This window comes from Thamnophis elegans, chromosome 14, assembly GCF_009769535.1.
Source record: "Thamnophis elegans isolate rThaEle1 chromosome 14, rThaEle1.pri, whole genome shotgun sequence".
Taxonomy (NCBI): Eukaryota; Metazoa; Chordata; class Lepidosauria; order Squamata; family Colubridae; genus Thamnophis; species Thamnophis elegans.
Genome location: NC_045554.1, coordinates 34,923,739 through 34,936,234, shown reverse-complemented (window position 1 = coordinate 34,936,234; position 12,496 = coordinate 34,923,739). Strand labels below are relative to the sequence as shown.

At 41.7% G+C, this 12,496-nt stretch overlaps 1 protein-coding gene across 1 annotated transcript in view; it reads left to right on the top strand.

Annotated features, from left to right (window-relative positions):
- The first annotated feature begins 225 nt into the window (after positions 1-225).
- The window catches only part of CDH11 (cadherin 11), a 134,025-nt gene continuing 121,754 nt past the window's right edge, over positions 226-12,496 (top strand). The window contains exon 1 of the mRNA XM_032231406.1: positions 226-360. The gene's annotated coding sequence lies outside the window, so the exon portion shown is untranslated. The remainder of the gene's footprint in view (positions 361-12,496) is intronic.

Below are 12,496 nucleotides of genomic sequence, written 5' to 3'. Positions count from 1 at the left end.
ACAAGGGGGAGAAAGAGAGGCACCCCATGAAAAAAAGGAAAGGAGGGGGACAGCGTTGAGGTTACCCCAGCTCTTCCCGGCAGAAGAAGCCCAAGCAGAGCCTCCAGCCTTCTCCCTTTCTCTCTCCCCCGCTTTCCCCCTCCCCCTGTGCCTCCCTCCTCCCCCCCCAGCGCTCTCTCTCTCTCTCTCTCCTTCCACTAGCTCCAAGCCTCATTCAGCCGCGTTGCCAGCGGAGTGGGATAGGCTGGAGAGCGAGCGAACCAGCAGACACTGCGCCTCTACTTGTGAATGGGACTCGTCTGCTCGCCTTTCTCCAGAGGTGATCCGGAGAGAGAGAATCTGGGGCCGCCAGATTTCCAGGTAACGGCTGTCTTCCCGACGGCCCTCGGGGGCCCCCCTAAATTTCTGGGGAAGAGGGGGGGTTCTTTCTTAAATTCTAGGTTCCTTTGAGACGGGTTTGGAAAGAGGAGGAGGAGAGAGAGAGAGGGAGCGCGAAAGACCGGGGATGGAGAGGGGGAATTCCGCCTGCTCTGCACAGCCGACGGGGCAGAAGGATGCTGCGGAAAGGAGTTGGACCAGAGCTTTGGGGTTCACCCCAGCCACCAAGGACGTAGGGAGGAGCAGGGAGAGAAGCAGCGGGAAAGCTTGGGGGGCTGGAAAGTGCCTTGCAGCCCGACACGGAGCTTAGTGGGAAGGGGGGATCGCTAGGCGAGAAGGGCTGGAGAGGATGAAATAGGCGCAGGGCAGACTCGGAGGCTGAAAGTGAAGCCCTGGAGATCTCTGGGGAGGAGGCGTTGGGGGTTCGCCGCCCCACTTCCTCTGTTCGTGTGTGTTTGTGTGTGTTTGTGTTTGTGCGTGAGAAAGTGAGGTCGGGAGATTTCTTTTTTTCGTTCCTTGGTTTTGGCACCCGCGAACCATCGTTGGCCGAACGGGGCTAGCGGAGCTCTTAAGAGAGGTTCAAGACCATCGAAATCGGCGCAACGAATCCAGGCGTTGGAAAGGGATGGTGCGTGCGTGGCACCAAAGGCATCTTGAGTTCTCTCTCTCTCTCTCTCTCTGGGTTGCTCCAATCCCCCGCCCTTCCCCCTCGGACTACAAAGCCCATCTTTTAAGTTCTCGATTCCGCCGTTTTCTTTCTGGGTGCGCGCGCTTGGTATGTTTGTGTGTGCGCGCGCGCGCCCCGCGCGCGCAGCTCTGAATCTCCGGCGGCGGCTTTTGCAAAGCCCACTCGAGACTGCGCGTTCCGATGAATGGCAACCCCGTAGAGGAAAGAAAGCGGTGCCACTCCGGATCTCTTCTTGGGGGAGGTGTGTGTGTGTGTGCATGCGGTGGGTGTGTGTGTTGATTTTTGGGAAGGGACAGGATCTCAGTAGGAAAGGCTTCGAATCCAAATATTCTCCGTGCAGATGGGAGTGCAGGAAGACGGGAAAGCGGCCAGACGTTTTCCAAAACCGGGATTCGGAAGATTCCCCCTCCCCACCCCATCAGAGAGACTTTTATTCTGGTTTGGCCAACGGCTCCATTCTTGCTCCCAACCGCCTCTGCATGTGTGTGGCTTTGGTCAGAAAATCGTTATACCCTTTGGCTGATCTTTAGGAAATCTGAGCCACGGCGAAGGTGGGAAGAAGAAAGCTGGCTCAGAAAGCTCTTTGGTCCCACTGCATAACGGTCCTTTTTTCCTGGGAGGCCCTCAAGCGCCCCCCCCCCCCAATCTTGCAATCTGACATCATCAGGAGGACAACTTTACCTTTTGGAGCGATGCCCATTGATCATCAGTGCCTTTAAATATTTATTTCACTGGGCGCTGAACGGAAAGGAGAAGCTAGTTGCGGGGGGGGGGGGAATGGATGGAAGAAGAAGATGGGAGATGGTGGAGAATTTCCCTTTTTATACTTTAATTTTTGGGGGGGTTGAAAAGAAAATACTGCAACGAAGTGGTAGGGCATTTGCCCATCAAAGACAAAGGCATGCCTTGAAGAAAACCACGTCATTCTTGCCAAATAAAAACAAAAAACAAAAAAACTACCTTTAACTTCCAAATAGGAGAAGCAAACAGTTTCTCCGCTCCACTTTTATTTATGTTCTCTGAACTTTGTCTTTATTTTTGCAAATGGCACAATGAGCATTTCGTGGGCAACTAATTTAAGAAATTAATTATTTTTAATGACTTATGATCATAAAAGAGATACTCAAGTCATAGGGTTTCTGCAGATGTAGGCAGAGTCATGAAGCTTGAAAGCATTGACTATCCTTGTTTTGTTTTTGTTTTCTCCTCCTTCTCCTTCTCCCCCTCTTCCTCTTCCTTCTCCTTCTCCCCTTCCATCTCCCCCTCCCCGTCCTCCCCTCCACACATTTTATCCCTCTAGCACTACCATTAGTGCTTGAAAAACATACCATCCTTCTTAGATAATATATTTTGCTCTCCTCTTAATATTTGCCAAAGAGTTCAGCTTTTGTGTGACAATTAAACCTAGAGAGTGTTCTGATGATAGAACTAGTTTCAGTTCTTATTTACTTTTTTCTGTCTGTGGAAGAAAGGACTGGGAAAATGTCACGAATGGATGTGGGAACTATGCTGTTAGGTGCTGCATTGGGCATCAGCACAATCCAAGCTAGCAAAACAGGTAATAAAATAGAGGTGAAATTTGAATGCAGGCAAAACCTGGAGATTGTGACCCTCCTTAGGGCTGCTTCAGCACATTTTAAAATGGCATGTCCCAGCCCCCAGGAAATATTTGTGGGAGTGCAGTTGCAAAGCAGCTGAGCTCCCTGCAGCCTGAAAGAAGAGGAGACGATGGGGCTGCAAACTTAAAAACAAAAACAAGAGGCTCCTTGCCCATGCCAACATAGCTCCCCTTGCCTTCTTTGATTAATGTGCGGCGGTTGCAATTCTGCATTATAGAATTTCTATTTAAAACTCCCCAATTCCAATAGTGCAACCAGAGGAATAGGATGACGTGGAAACCCTATTTATACATTCCTCATTCGGGCCTGACTTTGCAGAAATGCTCAAAGTTTGCACATTTGGCTAAATTCATTAACACCACGAACTGCTACAATCAGCATCAATAGTCCAGGAAACGATAAGAATGTAATCAAAATCATGACGGGTAATTTCTTATTGAGGACAGGGCAAGAACTACTGCAGACAGAGGTGACCTGACAAAATGTATGTTTACCATCAAGTAATCGCGTAAACAGAGAAATTTAAGCATACACAATTCTCTCTTGTTATACTCAAGCAAATGCATACATGTATTATTCTGGCCAAGTATAATTCGTACTATATCTATCTACATATATATGGTCCTTTCCACTAATTCAATATTTGTGTTTAGATTAAAGTAATACACAATAGGAGAAGTGAATCAGAGAAAGCTGCTCTTTTTAGCTATCAAATAGAACCGTCTTGCTCTTTGTCTATTTAGGATCATTTAGGAAGAACATGGAATGGAGTAATATGTTTCTGTAGAAATGCAAAGGATTTCTGGAATGTGTGTGCCCATTACTGCTTCTAATAAATTTTGAAAAATCATTTTTCTGATACGTAGCTTGTTTCTGGGAGACTGGCAGCTCAACAACTTCAGGCCTTCTTAATTGGCCATGGAATTGAGGGAAACAACCAATGTAGTGGTTGGTTGATTGATCAATTCTCTATGACAGCTATGTATGTGTATGTATGTATCCACGAACTTTAAAACTGGTGCTATTTGTCCTCTCTGCTTTTCAACCAACTTATCTCACAGTTTCTATGAACATTTCTTGTGGGTGTCCATGGAATTCTAAGTGGGCCTCGGGATGTTTAATTACCAGTGATGCTTCTAGTTTGTTAATTCCTAATAAGATGCTATATTTAAGTTAGAAATACTAGTTGGAAAGGAACACGTTAAATATGCCGTATTAATTTATATCGCCAGCACTCTGTAATCTTCTCATTTTTAGTCGACTTTAAGTCCCTGCCTCCTGTGCATGATTATATGGCATCAGTCAGTAAATAACCCAGCCTAAAAAGTATTTTGTCTTGGCTTCAAGTTGACAAAGTCATTATTATTGTCTTTTAAGTCAGAGCCTGTTAAAAGTAAACTTGGAAAGGGCCACAGTTTTATAATACCAGATGATTGCATCAGCTCTTGTTATTGTGCCGTTCTTGTGTTTGTTTTAATAAAGGCTCTCTCATTTCTTGGTAAAACATTCTTTATGCTTTCATGCCTTTAAGCTGTGTTAGCAAGAAATCTATACTTCGGTCTACCTTTAGTCATATATTTTTTTTAAGATCCCGAGTTTGTGATCGCCAGAGGGCGCTGGCATTCTTTTCTAGCTCAACACTCAGCCTGTCAGCATTTTAGGCCAGTGTGAAAAGCCGTTTTGTTACCACTGGTATTGTTTGTCCTCTCAAGGGAGACTGAATACAATCATGTTATGGTTCAGACTAATGCTCAGGCAGTTTGTCAGGACTAACATCTTACTCTTCCGTCTTTCTTGCATTGCTTTTGGACTTGCATTACTCTACTCTCAAGAGTTTTCATTGAACTGGTGGGGTCTTGATAGCCTGGTGTGGCTGAGGAATGGAGGACCAGTAGTCCTCGAAGTGCAACAGCGCATTTAGTGACCATTTGAAGTTGGGATGCTTGGCAACTGGCTCATGGTCGCAGTGTCCCAGGGTCACGGGATCTCCTTATGCGACCTTCTGACAAGCAAAGTTGATGGGGAAGCCAGATTCACTTAACAACCGTGTGACTAAGTTAATAAAGGCAGTGATTCACTTAACACCTAGTGGCAAGAAAGGTGGTAAAATGGAGCAAAATTCATCACGTTACAGCTGTCTCGCTTAGGAAGCGAAATGTTGTGCTCAATTGAGGTTGCGAGTGAGTTAGGAATTGACCTTTGACTATCTCCCATTCCAATCTTCCCTGGGAAGCATCTGCTCAAGAATAAAATGATCCTCAACCTCCATGCTGCCTTTGCACAAGGTGATAAAATAGAGTAAAATAGTAATTTTTCATTGAGTCCTTTTTCAAATTAAACTCCCACCTTGACATGCTTGGCGTAATCCAAGCCATCATGTTCAATCCTGATGTGATTTATTTGTTTGGCTCTTCTATGTTAAGTGAAGCCAGTCATTGTGATCAACATGATTTTTGAGCTTGATTTTTGATGATTTCATGGACAAATAGCTATATAGTCTTTCTAGGTTGAAGTCCAAGCATGGAGAATAAATAAAGCTCAGGTTGAATTGTTAGGCCTCCAAGCTTGTTGCAAACATTTCACTACCTAGCCTGAAATGTCTGCAAGAAGAACAAAAAGTTAAGGGAATATGAAGGTGGGAATGGTCTGCTACTGCCATTTTTCTGGGCGGTCTTGGTGTAATTTTAATAAGAGTTACTATCAGAGTACCAACTAATAAACCAGTTTAATGATAGCATTACATACGTGACTGAGAACTTTCTTTTGAGAATTTATCATGCCAAGACACTGGAACACAGAGAGTATTTTCTTTCCCTTTCTTAGTTTTGTGAGAAGCCTTTGGCCATATCTTCAGATGTTGGAAAATAGAATAATGGAAGATTTAGAAGAATGAACTCATTTTTAGTATTTCTCCTACTAATGGATAAATTTCAGAAATATTCATCCTCCAAGATGACTTGAATAGTTCTAACCAAATATAATATTCCCCTGGCATTTTTTTTTTGTTTTAATATGAAAAGCCTCCTGGGGTTCTGAGGATGTTGATTTATTCATAATAATAAGATATATCAAATGCCTTTCCTAAGACCTTCTTGGCATCAGATCTATCTATCTATCTATCTATCTATCTATCTATCTATCTATCTATCTATCTATCTATCTATCTATCTATCCACCCACCCACCCACCCACCCATCCATCCATCCATCCATCCATACATACATACATACATCCATACATCCATCCATTTTTTTTAGAAATACCAGCAGTTTGAGGGGAATTTATTGTATAAATACTTTCAGAATATGAAAGAAGGTTAATTGAGCCCTTTAATTATATTGGAAGGGATATTCCATTTCTGTAGTAGCAATCAATCTTTATGGATTATAGAAGCTTGGTTCAGAAAAGGTTTCAATGAAATTATACGGTGCTGCTTTGGGGGGCTCATAGTCATTATAGGATGAAAACAGCTTTCACACAGCAGCAACAAAATAAAAAGGTTAGCATGTTTGATGGAGAATGTGGTTCAGTGTCAGATTCTTCTTTTGAAAGACAGAATAAGATGGATTTTTAGGCATTTTCTTCTGGGGCAGGGAAGTGACATGATGTCAGGAAAACTCTTTTTTTTTTTTGCTACCAGTTCTGGGGGTGTGGCTTTGTGGGTGTGACAGGGGAAGGTTACTAACCGCTAACCTGCTTTCCAGCTCCATTCTCCTGTTCAGGGCAACAAAAAAAGATCAGCTGGGAGGCAGCGGGGGGGGGGGGGGGCAGCCTATTTGCCGGTTCTCCGAACTACTCAAAATTTCCGCTACCGGTTCTCCAGAACTGGTCAGAACTGGCTAAATACCTCCTCTGATTCCCACTGAATACTATGGAGTGGTGTTCTTGTGTGTGTGGTGTCCAAAGAGAAATTAAAAACTACATGTACTTTTACGAAACATTAATCTTCATTGATATTACCTGTTAATACATCTCATTTAGAAGGTCTGATTATTGAGTGAAAAAAAGGGAAAAGCTTTTCATTGCAGGGAGTCCCCGACTAATGAGCACAATTGAGCCCAACATTTCTGATGCTAAGTGAAACAGTTGTTAAGGGAGTTTTGCCCCATATTACGACCTTTCTTGCCACAGTTGTTAAGTGAATCCTGCTTCCCCCTGGACTTTGCTTGTCAGAAGGTCATAAAAGAGGATCACATGACCCCGAGACACTGAAACTGTCATAAATGTGAGTCAGTTGATGAGCATCTGAATTCTGATCACGTGACCATGGGGATGTGACAAGGATCATAAATGTGAAAAATGGTCATAAGTCACTTTTTTCAGTGCCATTGTAACTTTGAACGGTCAGTAAATGAACTGTTGTAAGGCGAGGACTATCTGGATGCTAAGTCAAGAAGAAACGATCTAAGCCTCCATAAATTGCATGCCTCATTCAATTTGCCTCTGAACCTTATGCAATCCAGGCACAATAATTTGTAACAAAGGATTAGTATTTATTGGGGTGTGTGCTAACTTAATGAAGATGAGTGAGCATGGGTAGGCAAATCCATGACCATGTCTGTTCACACAGTGATTTTGCACTTTTGACCATTCACTGCATCCTAAGAGCCTTGATGGGACCCTTGCATGACTAAATCCAGATCATGTTATCTACCTGGTTGGTAAAAGGTAAAGGTGAAAGTTCCCCTTGCACATATATGCTAGTCATTCCCAACTCTGTTTCAAAGCCAAAGAGCCAGCGTTGTCTAAAGACAAAGATGTCTAAAGAGGTCAAGTGACCAGCATGACTAAATGCTGAAGGTGCACAGAACGCTGTTGCCTTCCCACCAAAGGTGGTTCCTATTTTTCTACTTGCATTTTCACATGCTTTCAAACTGATAGGTTGCCAGAAGCTGGGACAAGTAACAGGAGCTCACTCCATTATGCGGCGCTAGGGATTCGAACCGCTGAACTGCCAACCTTCTGATCGACAAGTTCAGCATCTTAGCCACGGAGCCACCGTGTCCCTTGATTGGGTTATAGATATTAATAGGATGCTGCTATTTCATAATTTCAAGTGAAAAGACATCAGCAACAATGTGGCAAGTTTAAATATGGAGGTATGTTTTCCTCCATGGAAATGTAATTAGAAACCTAATCTCTAAATTGCATATAATAATATTCAGCATACAAAATAATAACATAGTTTTGAACTAACATTTCCATTTGTTCCTCCTTGTGTAAGCCAACTATTCAAATTAACTTCGCACACTTGTGAATTTTCTCATTCAGTTCAATGGAGCAAATGCAATATCTGCAATATTGCTGAATGAGAATAAGTGTAAGAATATGAAAAGAAGTCAGAATACGGGGAGAAAGCTTCTATTTAGTTGTAAATGGACATTTTGGATAGCTGCTAACATCTGCATATGTTAAATCATAATGAGTTATTTAACCATGATTCATGGCTTAGGATACAACAGACCTTTGTGACCTAACCAACAAACCATGATTAAATCAATCCAGAGCTTAGGGCAACGTATGCATTGTGCCCATGGGCCAGATCCTGGTTTGCTTTTATTTGACAGACCAATTGAAACTCATTAGATGTGCATAAATCATAGCTAATTTGTTCCTTTTGTTTTAAAAGGTCTGTTTTTAGCATAAGCTTGGGTCTAACCTTGTGATTATTAGCAGACATAATTTCATTATATTTGAATGACATCTCAGAAAAGTGTCTCTTGAAAAATAAATGCATCGTCTGAGTTGTATTTCAGGGACCAATTTTTTATATGCTACTGAAGCATGGACTTAATTTAAAATGTAATCAGATCTTTGGTATTTAAAATATCTGAAATATCAATGTTCTCCCTATTTTTCCAGTAAATAAAAATGTGTGTGTACATGTACACCAGCGGTGGGTTGCTGCCGGTTCAGCCTGGATCAGCTGAACTGGTAGTAGTGGTTGGAGGTTCCACCCACCCGCCTGGACGCTTCTGCACATGGGCAGAAGTATCACATGAACATATGATATGCGGGACCGCACCCGAACTGGTAGTAAAAAAATTAGCAACCCACCTCTGATGTACACACACACACATATATACATATATCTTTGTCACGCTCTCTGTCAGACATACATAAACACATGCACACACACATACACAATCACCCCAGTAAAAAGTTAAGAATAAAAGCAGTTTATATTGGAGAAGTTATTTTGTTCAAAGTAATTGCTGATAACATGTTTGCAACAATATTTCTAAGAGAAAAGTAGCAGAATCTTAGAAAATAGCATTTTTGTTACCTAAGAAACTTTTGTGGGCCACGGAGCCAACTGTCAGTCAGATGCTTGCAGCAAAAAGAAATGGAAAACAAAACGAGAAATGCAAAACACAGATAAACAACTGATAAAGTGGGTCGCCTGAAACTTAAGGCAGCAACTGTAAACTTCCATATGTTTTTTTTTTAATTCCGGAAAGCCCCAGGGATGACAAGATAGAAGGTAGTAAGCAACATCTGGAACACAATTGCTTCCCCTTTTAATGTAGTGCCCCAAGATTCTCTCTTCTGGTGCATTTCTTACTTGGTACACAGTCAGGCCTACCATGTTCTTAAAATCATCATCCTGAATATCTTTATAAGATATTTCAGGCCAGGGACAATGATATTTAAGTCTGGTTTAAACCAGCCTGGTTTAAACCGGTAATTCGTCTTCAACATAAATATCTCTAAGATTATTTGTCAGAAGTGTGTGAATTTGCTTGAATATAAGCTATAACTGTGATGCAAATTCATATAAGGGTAAACCAAAATGGTATTAGGTAGTTTAAGAATTACCTAAATTAATTAAATTAGCTTGACTCAGCCTTCCATCCTTCCGAGGTCTGTAAAATGAAGACCCAGATTGTTGGGGGCAATAGGCTGACTCTGTAAACTTAGAGAGGGCTATATAAAGCACTGTGAAGCAGTATATAAGTGCTATTGTTATTAAAAATGCTATTTGGTAATTGGGGATGAGTAACACCCTCTAGAGTTGGACACAACTGGGCAGGGGAAATCTTTCTCTTTACTTTTAATTTATAATTTTGTGACTTTTTGTGGATATCCAGTGATTGTCTTTACATGTTGTGTAAAGCAAACTATTATTTTAAATCATGATCTCGTTTGTTAAACATAGTTTGCTCTGTAACCGGAACCATTTGTTAGCCATTTGTTAGGGTTTGACAGGTTGTATAAATGACTTAAGATTTAACAGTATTTAATAGTATTTAACTAAGAACGGAGTTGGAAGGGACCGAGGAGGCCTTCTAGCCTAATCCCTTGCTCACCCTATGCCATTTGAGACAAGTGGCTTTCCAATCTCTTCTTATAAGCCTCCAGTGATGAAGCACCCACAACTTCTGAAGTCAAGCTGTTCCATGTCACCCCAGTCCTTATTTTCCCTAGGCTAGACATACCCAGTTCCTGCAGCCGTTCTTTGTTTTATGTTTTAGCCTCCAGCCCCTTAATCATCTTTGTCTCTAATACTAATCTGAGTTTGGAGTGTGATGTGCATTTAACCATTTTATGATGGAAGGTCATCCTTGAGAAAATTTATCCATGTACTTGCTAAGAATTGATGCTGACTTGGTGACATAAAATAAGTCAGTAATGGAAAAGGGCTCTGAAATTTGCTAGCTCTCTAGTTAGGTCTTAGCCCATGCAATTTCATTATTCAAGATCCTGTTTTCCTGATTATCTCCAGCAAAGCAATTATTTTGCATGCTGGTTTCCAGCCAGATGTGCCATAAATTATGGCAGTAATCCACCCTCAGTTTTTCATCCCCCTGTTCCTCTTTAGATAATGAAAATCAAATTTGGGCCATGCATGCAGATATTTAAATGTTTAAAGAACCATGTTTTTTTTAAAAAACATCTTCTTTTGCAAACTTCAGTTAACTTCAAAAGTAATAGAATCTTCATGGATATGATAAAAGCTTTTGAGCTTTTTACCTGGGAGCAGAGTTGTGATTTGGGATAACAATATTTATTTTAGTTTTTCCCAAATGAGTGAGCTGAAGAATAGTTGCAGGAATTGGGTATGTCTAGTGTAGTGAAAAGGACTGGGAAGACATGATAGCAGTGATCTAATATTTGAGGGGCTGCCACAAAGAAGAGGGGGAGTCAACCTATTCTCCAAAGGACCAGAAGGCAAGACAAGAAACAATGGATGAAAAAACAATCAAGGAGAGAAGCAACCTAGAACGGAGAAATTTCCTAACAGTGAGAACAATTAACCAGTGGAACAGCTTACATTCAGAAATGGTGGGTCTCCATCATGTGAGGCTTTTAAGACAGCCACTTGTCTGGAGTAGTACAGAGTCTCATGCTTGAGCAGGGACTTGGACTAAAAGACCTCCAAGGTCCCTTCCAATCCTGCCATTCTATTACAGTAAGAACCCCATTTTCACGGAGAGAAGCAACTAGAACTAAGGGGGAAAAAAATTCCTAACAGGGAGAACTATTAACTAGTGGAACAGCTTCACTTCAGGAGTTGTGCATTCTCCACCACCGGAGGCTTTTACGAAGAGACTGGACAGCCATTCGTCTGAAAGGATATAAGATCTCGAGCAAGGGGTTGGACTAGAAGACCTACAAGGTCTCTTCAAACTCTGTTATTCTGAACCACAAATTTATTTTTGTGGAGTAGAATTTAACTGAAGTATGTAAGTTCCTGGTTATTAGTAAAACACTGGGGTGGAAATAGACTTGGAACTCCAATTTCTTGGATGTTTCAGTCTAGAGTTCCTGGCATCCTTGAACTGTTGGAATGAGAGTTGCCTTCCAATACATCATAAAAAATTGAAGACATGGAAGCCTGGGAGACATCCTTTAATCCTTGAAGTTAACAGCATTTTAATATCTGTCACCCTTCTGGCTTTCCCCCCACTCCTTCTATTTCTTTTAGCTACAGTGTGATCTGGTCCTCCGCCCCGATAATATTCCCCACCACCACCACCACCACCGAGTGTTCTTCCTTCTCTTGAAAGATTTCTTATTCAAGGTGTCAATCAAACTTTTTCCTTGAATTCTCATCATCAAAATAATATAAAATCTGTCACTCTCTCTATCCTTGCTCTGAGAGATTTACTGAGAGATTGCAGATTGCCTGCTTCAAAAGAGGAGGGTGGGAAGGCAAGAAATGTTTCAAGGAATGAAACCAGAAGTTTTAAAAGTATCATTATAAAATAAGAGTGTGTGTGTGTGTGTGTGTGTGTGTGTATCAGTTTCCATATGGTTTCTTTGCAGGAGCAAGTTTAAAACACATCAAAGTGCTAGCTCAACCTCAAATAAGGAACTTCATACACTTTTTGCAAGCCCATTGATTCTGTCACCTTGGTGGTTTAATATACATACAGTATATATATTTAGGTAAGGTAAAGGTTCCTCTCGCACATACATGCTAGTCGTTCCTGACTCTAGGGGGAGGTACTCATCTTTGTTTCAAAGCTGAAGAGCCAGCGCTGTCCGAAGACGTCTCCATGGACATGTGGCCAGCCAAAGGCGCACGGAACACTGTTCCCTTCCCACCAAAGGTCGTTCCTATTTTTCTACTTGCATTTTTTATATTTTGAACTGCTAGGTTGGCAGAAGCTGGGACAAGTAATGGGAGCTCACTCCATTACGCGACACTAGGGATCCGAATCACCAAACAGCTGACCTTTCTGATCGACAAGCTTAGCATTTTAGCCACTGAGCCACTGCATCCCCATATATATATTTACATGCAAAATAATTGCAATTATGATTGCAATTATTAATAAGATTGTTCCTTGTGATTAACCACACA